The following is a 9,773-nucleotide window of genomic DNA, read 5'->3' on the forward strand; positions in this document are numbered from 1 at the left end:
GCCACACACCAGCTGTTGAACAAAATACATCTTTCTCACAAAGCAGCATCAGTCTCTGTACCCATAGTTATTATCTGAGCAGCCACACACTGCCCCTAGACTCACCACCTCACATAGTAGCAGCACCTGAACTCTCTGCCTCAGACGCTTCTCCAACCTCTCTAGCCTTTCATAGTAGCTACATCCTTTGAGTCTGCCTCAGCTTCTATCCAGCTTCTCCAGCCTTTACCTAGCTTCTCCAGCATGCTCTAGCTAGTCAGTACCATATATTGTACCACGTAGACAAAAGAGGCCTCTAGCCAACAATGACATCAGTCATTTGGGTTATAGGAGCACACAGTGTACCATGAGATCACTGTGGCCTTGCAGCTACATAAGGTATCATAGCTTTGAACATTCTGATTAAGATTCCTATGTTCAGCCCTAACCAGTTTGGCTCAGTGGATAGAGCATCGGCCTGTGGACTAAAAGGTCCCAGGTTTGATTCCGGTCAAGGGCATGTACGTTGGTTGTGGGCACATCCCCCATAGGAGGTGTGCAGGAGGCAGCTGATTGATGTTTTTCTCTCTCATTGATGTTTCTAACTCTTTATCCCTCTCACTTCCTCTCTGTAAAAAATCAATAAAATATATTTTTTAAAAAAGATTCCTATGTTCAGAGTGGCCTTGGCCATTCCAGTGTACTAACAACAAGGCCTTTCACACTCTGAGTTGCCTTGACTGTCTGGCAACTCTGGTGTGGTTCCCACACATCCACTACAAGGCTGAAAATAATGACCCACTTGTGGAGGACATCCGAAATATTTAACATTCTCAGAGTTGGAAGATCACCTACCGTCTGTTAGTTAAACCATGTTGTTAGTCCTTGATTTTCTCATAACTGCTCTCTGGATTTAACCAAACTACACTTCAACAAATGCAAGAGGAAAGCACTACTTCTAGGGCAAAGAATTCTATCTTTAAATAGTTCTTATCATGAGTATAACCTATCTCTCTGTAGCATTAAAAAATAAATGCAGAGGGACCCATAGCTAATCAGTGAACCACTTCACTTCAGAACCGTCTGGAACTATCCTTCCTAGGCAGGGATTATCCTTGGATTCAGACAACTCTAGAAGTGCAGAGTTCACTAATATATTTTTAACTTAATTCTTAAACTAATGCACATGAAAATGAACACAAACGAATGTTAAGCACTATGCTAAAAGCTTTACATGAATCATTTATTTTAGTTCTCCTAACAACTTGGACGGAAAGTAATTATTATTGACATCATGTAGCAAAAGGAAGAAATAAGACCAAAAGAGGTTATGTAACTTGCCCATTATACATCAAGAAAATGGCAGACCAGGGAGGATCTGATCTCAGGTCTCTGTATCTCCACAGCGTGTACTCTTTTTAAAATTAATTATTTTTATTTTTTCAATTTTAATTGGCATACAATATTATATTAATTTCTGGTATACAACATAGTAATTAGATATTTGTATACCTTATAAAGTGATCATTCCGATAAGCTTAGTTAAAATATGCACTGTTACACTATATCAGTGATGGCGAACCTTTTGAGCTCGGCGTGTCAGCATTTTGAAAAACCCTAACTTAACTCTGGTGCCGTGTCACATATAGAAATTTTTTGATATTTGCAACCATAGTAAAACAAAGACTTATATTTTTGATATTTATTTTATATATTTAAATGCCATTTCACAAAGAAAAATCAACCAAAAAAATGAGTTCGCGTGTCACCTGTGACACGCATGTCATAGGTTCGCCATCACTGCACTATGTCCACCCTTCTGCATTTCCGCCTCTCTCTCCCAGGTCCCAGCTGTCAGTTGCAATTTGCTTCAGAGGTATCTGGCTTTCAATTGCATTCTTGGTCTCAATATTTGGTAGGTCTAGGCTGGTGTGACTGCATCTTATGGCCTGACATAGGTTTATGAAATTCACCCTTATAGGTCAATGAGGGGAATCTGAGGGAATTTGCAACTTCCTCACAAAGAGGATTGCTCAGATGAACTATTGCCTTCTGAAGCCCTTCAAGAACATTTCTTGAGTCAAAAAGCTTCCTCCAATAAATAGTTCATCCATACAGTGCCTCCAAGCAATCACTAACCTTACTTTCATGTCTCTGTTTCAATCTTCAGAGACTGCCTAAGAATGCAAGATTCCTTTCCAAACACTGATCATTGTTATTTCTCATCAAGTTATTGTGAGAATAAATGAGATACATATAAAACCTGGCCCAGAGTAAATGTTCTATGAATTTTATTTCACAGTTGAGAAAGCAGGTTGAAAGCCATACAGCTGAGATGTAACAGATTGTGCATGTTGGTGCCAAATTCTGAGCTCTTCCTACAACACAAATGCCTCTATTACCTGCTAGAGAAGTTGATGTGTTAGGGCAGTGGTCGGCAAACTCATTAGTCAACAGAGCCAAATATCAACAGTACAACGATTAAAATTTCTTTTGAGAGACAAATTTTTTAAACTTAAACTATATAGGTAGGTACATTGTTATTAACTTAATTAGGGTACTCCTAAGCTGGCCTTTGCTAAAAACATCCTCAATCTGATTGAGGTATGTTCACTGAGGTCGACCCCTTCCAACTCTCCCATCCACACTCCTCTTGTATACTTGTTTCACCTATCTTTTGTCACCCGCGTGCGCACGCGTGATTTCCAAATGCGACTAGCACTAACCACTTGCACATGAGACTGCTAATTGATTGGCTTACTCAACTCATGCATGAATCTTGCGCGCCTCCCCCGCGCTGCATATCCCGCGGCCAGCCTGTGCCGCATCTCCCCTCGCCTGACCAACCGACCGACACCCCCCACTTCTTCTAAGGCCACTTCTTCAAAACAGACTTGCACAGGCCGAAAACCAACTTCTGCACATAGGCCACGAAGTTTCAATCGTACTGTACATGCGTGCCCACACATGGTATTTTGGGGAAGAGCCACATTCAAGGGGCCAAAGAGCCGCATGTGGCTCGCGAGCCGCGGTTTGCCAACCACTGTGTTAGGAGAACATTTGCATGGCAGTAAATATTTGCAAAGTGGCCACAAGATGCACTCTTTAAAGTTGTTTTACCCCCATTCTGCAGTTTTTAAGTGATTTGTGCAAAAATATGGACAAAAGTTGATGCGTGAACCCAGATCTCTTTGGCTACCAGTAAAATTTTCCCCCTATCCACCCAGATTTGACTTGACATCAAAGAAACTATATCTGGACAGAGCCATCAAGTACTCTAAAAAACTCATTTCTCCTCAACTGGAAACTGTTCTCCTTCAGACAATTCATCAAATGGTGGCCTGGAATTTCTTTGTAATTCATATGTTTGTTCTTAAATGTTCTTTTAAAAATTATTCTACTTGATGGACAAAATCCCTTAAGTAACACAAGATGGGCTGTTTCTTTCTGTGATGTATCATAATGTCATCTCATCTCTTTTCTTATTCTACTTACTGCAAATATAATTCAGAAGTAATTTATTCTTATTCACATTTCTTTCACAACCTACGTTTATTATAGATTTTAATTGTCTTGATGTTACTCTTATGATTTTACTCTTTTCTATTTGCTCTTTCAGTTATATTTTCTATGAATAATCTTTCAGATATGAGTCTTCTTTTATATAACAATAATATTTATTTGTAAAAAATTTAGACATGTAACTTCCTAAATGATGTAATTTATGAAAAATTTTAGAAGTCATTTATAATGCACATTAAATCTTTCCCTCTGTAATTTTAGGATAGGCATGGAAATGCATATAATCTTTAGAGAGCCAACATTTTGAGATTAAACACCCATTAAATATTAATAACTGATGAAGTCACTTATCAAATCAGGTTCACCATGAAGAAAAATAGGTAAGAGCATGTTTGTGGAAAGGCAGATTGGTGCAACCACTGTGGAAAACAGTATGGAGTTTCCTCAAATAATTAAAAATGAAACTGCCTATGACATGTCTGGGAATATATCTGAAGAAACCAGAAACACTGATTTGAAAGGATATATGCACCTCTATGTTCATTGCAGTGTTATTTACAATAGCCAAGATTTAGAAGCAGCCTAAATGCCCATCTGTAGATGAGTGGATAAAAAAAGCTGTGGTATATTTACAGTGGAATATTACTTTGCCATAAAAAGGACATTTTATCTTTTATGACAGCATGGATGAACCTAGAGAGTATTATGCTAAGTGAAATAACCCAGTCAAAGAAAGACAAGTACCATATAATTTCACTTATATGTGGAATCCAATGAACAAAATAAGCTAACAAACAAAATAGAAACAGACTCATAGATACAGAGAACAAACTGACAGATGTTGGGGGGGAGGAGGGATTGAGTAAAAAAAAGTGAAGGGATTAAGCAAAAATAACACAACCACTCATAGACACAGATAATAGTATGGTGATTGCCAGAAGGAATTGGGTATAAGGGCAGGTAGAGGAGGGCACAGGGCGGATAAATGATGATTGAAGGAGACTTTGACTTTGGGTGGTGAAGACACAATATAATATACAGATGATTATTATAGAATTATACACCTGAAACCTATATAATTTTACTAATATTAACCCAATAAATTCAATAAAAATGAATAAAAAACAGGGGAAAACCCAACACTGCCTAAAATGGTAGAAAACCCAGGAAATTGTGTTCTTTATACACGTAAGCATTTTTTTTCCTGACATAATATTCCATCTATAAAGTCAGCCACAACTCTAAGCCTAAGACCTCACAGCTCCCTCATGCAGCCTCATCAGTCACACTGGCCCCAGCCATGTTCCCATTTTAGGTCTTCCAGCACTAGTCTTCCCCTACACCTCTCTAGTTTGTTTGGTTGTTTGTTTGTTTGTTTGTTTTAGTATAACTTTTGGCTTATATTAAGATCCTTGAACTTCTATCCTTTCAATCAGAAACAATCCCATTTACCACACAGTCAATAATCTACTTCAGACCTTTCTTATTTGAAAACCAAGGGAGTTACTAAAGAAAGTGAGCCCTAGCTGGTTTGACTCGGTGGATAGAGCATCTGCCAGGGACTGAAGGGGTTCAATTCCTATCAAGGGCACATACCTGGTTGCAGGTTCATTTCCCAGCCCTGGTCAGGGCGTATGTTGGAGGAAACCAATTGATGTGTTTCTCACATCAATGTTTCTCTCTTTCACTCTCCCCTTCCCTTCCACTCTCTCTAAAAATCAATGGGAAAAAATGTCCTCAGGTGAGGATTAGAAATACATACATACATACATACATACATACATACATACATAAAGGAAACGTGAGAATGATTGTGCTTTGATTTTGTCTGGCTTCAGGGGATTCTCCTGTTGCCTTCATATGTCATAAGTGGCTTGAAATATAAGTGCTGGGCTCTCTCTTCCATCGTTACAATCTCTCAGTTAAGTAAAAGACCAATTTTCTCTTTCTAGAAAATGCATTTTCTGAGAAGTTTTAATGGAAGTATGCATAGCAAGGAATTTGGATGTGGACCAAAACAAGGCTAAGGAGGTTTCAGGTGAAGTGATGGCTTCTGTGAAAGAGAGTCCTCCTCAGATACTTGTTTAGATCCAGGTTTCAGGCAATGCAAGGTGCCTTGAAATCAATGGTTTGGCAGTGGGCACTGATTACTCAATCTCAGCAGGGTTCTTGTACAATTTCATAATGCCCAAATATCCTGATCATCTGCTGCACTATCATTCACTGCTAATAGACAGTCCATTCAAGGATGTACCTGTTCCTTCAAAGCTCTACTGATCTCTCCTTTCTTTTGACTTTTATTCCATTACTAGAGGCCCACAAAAAAACAAAGCTTCAATTTTCATAGAAACATAGGTTTATTTCGATAGAGACAGGGCTGAAATAAATGAGTCATTGTTAACAAAATAATAGAACATTTTAATAAAATTAATATTTTTTCTTGAACATTAACTTACCAGACACTGACTAACTGCACAAATTAATAAGTGTAACACAAATAAACCTATTTTTCTTGTTCTCTGAAAGCGAAATATTTCCTGTTGCGCACACCAAACAAGTCAGTCCAAGACTAATGACGTGGCAATCAGCTGCTAAAATATTCGCTGCTAGTATTAGTGGAGAGAAATGGTGCGCCTGTGTGTAAGTTGTGTAAGGGAAATGAATGCAACATAATTACAGTAATCAGTCATTAGAGAACGTTGTAGTTTGTTATTAATAATTATGTATAAGAGGATATTGTAAAAATTAAGTTACAAAATTTTTATTAAAATGTTTCTTACATACCGTTATATTGGCTGGGCCTCAAAAATATTCGTTGTGGGCCCCATGTGGCCCGCAGCCCACAAGTTTGACATGCTTGCTCTAGTCCATTTTTAACCTAACTCCCTTGAATCATAGAGGAAAAGCACTGTCTCTTAACCTATGTAGCCTGAATTTTAAGACAAATTTTACCCTATGATACAGCTGCTATTGCTTTGATTTCATCATTCCAAACAGAAATTGTTCAATGCCTCTTTGATTTCTTACAATATATATTCAGAGAAATGCTTGAGGGCATTAGATTTGTCTGAAGAAAAGAAAATAAGAGATACATAGCTGCTTCAGCCTTTTTTTCCCTCTGTGGAACAGAAGGAAGTCAAAATAGAGATATGTCTGTCACTTTAATTATGGTGATGATTCCATGGGTATACAGTAAGTCTTCACTTGATGTTCTCTATAAATTCTTGGAAATAGCAACTTTAAGCAAAACATGAAATGAAACCAATTTCAGCACAGGATAATTGATACAAACAATAGTAAGTTCCTATGGCATATTTCTGGTAACAGAAACATCACCAAATTCTAAATAGAGACCTAAAACACTTCTAATATTAAACATTTAAATAAATGTGAGTTATGCAGACAGTAAAGAAAGATGCATAAGAATATGTAAGAGAATACTTTTCCAATTTCTTTATTCCAGTTCAGGGTTGTAAGGGGCTGGAGTTTATCCCAGTAGCTAAGGCTTTAGTATTCAGTTAGACATAGATTTGTTTTCTTTTTAAATTAAAATTTTTTGGATTGACATTGGTCAACATGAACATAAAGGGTTCAGGTGTGGGATTGTATTTTATAAGATCTGTATGTTGCATTGTGTGCCCACCACCCAAAGTCAAATCTTCTCCCATCACCATATATTAGGACCCCCAACTCCCCCCACTCCCTTCCCTCTGGCAATAACCACACTGCTGTTTGTATTCATAAGTTTCAGTTTTATATCCCACATATGAGTGAAATCATATAGTTCTTAGCTTTTTCTGACTATTTTAATCAAAAATGGATGCTGTATGTTACCAAATGCTTTTTCTGCATCTATTAGTAGAACACATGATTTTTATCTTACATTGATTGATTTGCATATATTGAACTATCCTTGTGCCCCTGGTATGAACCCTACTTGATATGATGAAGTCAGATAGTTATTTTAGAGCTCTTTTTTTCTCTATGCTCAGGTCTCTCTCTTCTTCCCTTTGTGTCATTACTAGATTCCTATATTCAATATAGCTAATTCTTTGTTCCATCTGGTTGGTTATGTTTTCTATGCTCTGTAGTTTACTTTTAATCTCCTTAATTGCATGCTTCATTTCCAGGATTTCTGATTGGTTATTTTTCAAAGTTTCAATCTTTTTGGTAAAGTACTTGTTTTGTTCATTTATTTGTTTTCTGAGTGTATTGAGTTGCCTGTCTGTATTTTTTTTGCATCTCATTGAGTATTCTCAAAACTGCAATCTTGAAATCTCTGTCATTTATATCACATATTTCCATGTGTTACAGCTTCTGATTTGGGGATTTTTCATTTTCTTTCTGATCATCCTGGTTACTGTGGTTATGCATGGTATTTGCTGTTCTCTTTTGTCTAGGCATGTATTTTTTTTATATTAATAGCCTTCTATAGCAGCTTTCTCTGAAGAGGTCTTTCTACTATTTTCCAGTAGGTGGTGATAAATTGCAAGATTTTTTATCCCTGTGATCTCTCAGACTTAATCTCCAGGCTTCCATAAGACAGTATAGCCACACTGCCTGGGGCTGGGGTTTGTTTTGCCTTCAACATAATGGAGAACACTGACCTCCATGGGATCCTGCCTCAAGCACTTTACTGGGGGATCAGTCACAGAGGGCTACAACTGTTCTAACACAATAGCTCTTGGTTTACAGATAATATGCTCCTGGATCCTACACCAAGGGCAATAGGAGGTGAGTTTTGAGAGTCCAAGTGGCAGCAGGGCTCTGTGGTTCCATTTCATTGCCTTAAACACCACTGCCTAGCCTAGCCCATCAGTGGAGAGATGCATGGCAGAACCCTGTGCTCTATCAGGCATCTGATGGCTCAGCCACCATTCTCTTTGATCACAATGCAGCTCTCTGTTCCCCCTATCTGAATAAAGCACCTGCTACTATTGGTTTTTTCCTCTCTCCAGGCCAAGCCATGAGCTCCCAGCTATACAGCTGCATCTGCAGGCTATCTGAGTTTTCCTCCCCTCTCATCTCCTCATTTTTTCCCGGTTGCCGTCCTTTAGATGTTTCAATGCAAGGGTTTCCCTGGTGTGCCTCTGTATTGACTAGGGAATTCCGTGTTAAATTATAGTTGGTTAACTTGTTGAAATTTCAGGGGGAGAGGCCAAGGGTACCTCTCATGCTGCCATTCCTCTAATGTCAATAGACATTGATTTTTTTAAAAAAATTATATAGATCTTACTCCATTAGTGCTTCCTAAATATACTCCATTTATGTTCATAACAAAACTTTAAAAATAAGTTTCATTATTCCACCTTTTTAAAGCTAAGAAAACTATGTGATTGAACAATTTATTTAATTTTTTATGTCTCAGTTTTCTTATTTGAAGTTGATTAACTGCATTATGATTATGGAATGAAATATCTTTATTCTTATGAAAATGCAGGCAGGACGTGAACAATGGGTGATTTCATTTCCATAAGGCATACTGAGTATCACAATTCAAAAGTTTCAAAATTAACATAAATCAGCAAAAATCATCAAAGAGTAGGCTTTCATAGGATTCACAAATAATAAAATGGTCTAGTGTTCCTGTCATGACAAAATTAACTGTTCTCCCTTTATGAAATAATGCTGAAATAAAATTCATGTGTTTAGAAATTGAAATATTAGTAAAACTGTTGTTAAAATGTGTAGATTCTAATTTGAATCCTCAACCTGCTGAGAAAATAAGTTTACATAAACTGAAGATGTCCTATATTTATACCAATTATGAAGTATTTTATATAAGTCAGATATGTTAATATAACCACTGAGATTCATTTCTTGAAAAAGAGCTAGAACCTATATTACTCAAAGTTCTAACTCTGATGGATTACCAACTTACAAAGATGATAACAATACTGTTGGAAAGTTTTCTCATCTGAGAGGCTCAGTAGGGGAGAAAACAACCCTTCTGGCTGTTGACAGATTGAGTTAAGCAGTGGACCATGATACAGAATAACAACCTTTTGCTGTGCACTAAGAATGTAGTTCAGGAATTGTCACACACTGAAAATTCCCAGTGAGTCTCAGTAGGATACTTAAAGAGCAGCAAATTTTCGGGTCTGATAGTCATGGCTCAGTGGTTGAGCATTGAACTATAAATCCGGAGGTCATGGCTTGATTCCTGGTCAGTGCATATTCCCGGTTTGTGGGCTCAATCTCCAGTGTGGGGCATACAGAGGCAGCCGATCAATGATTGTCTCTCATCATTGATGTTTCTATCTCTTTCTCCC

This window comes from Myotis davidii, unplaced genomic scaffold (assembly GCF_000327345.1).
Source record: "Myotis davidii unplaced genomic scaffold, ASM32734v1 scaffold1107, whole genome shotgun sequence".
Classification (NCBI taxonomy): Eukaryota; Metazoa; Chordata; class Mammalia; order Chiroptera; family Vespertilionidae; genus Myotis; species Myotis davidii.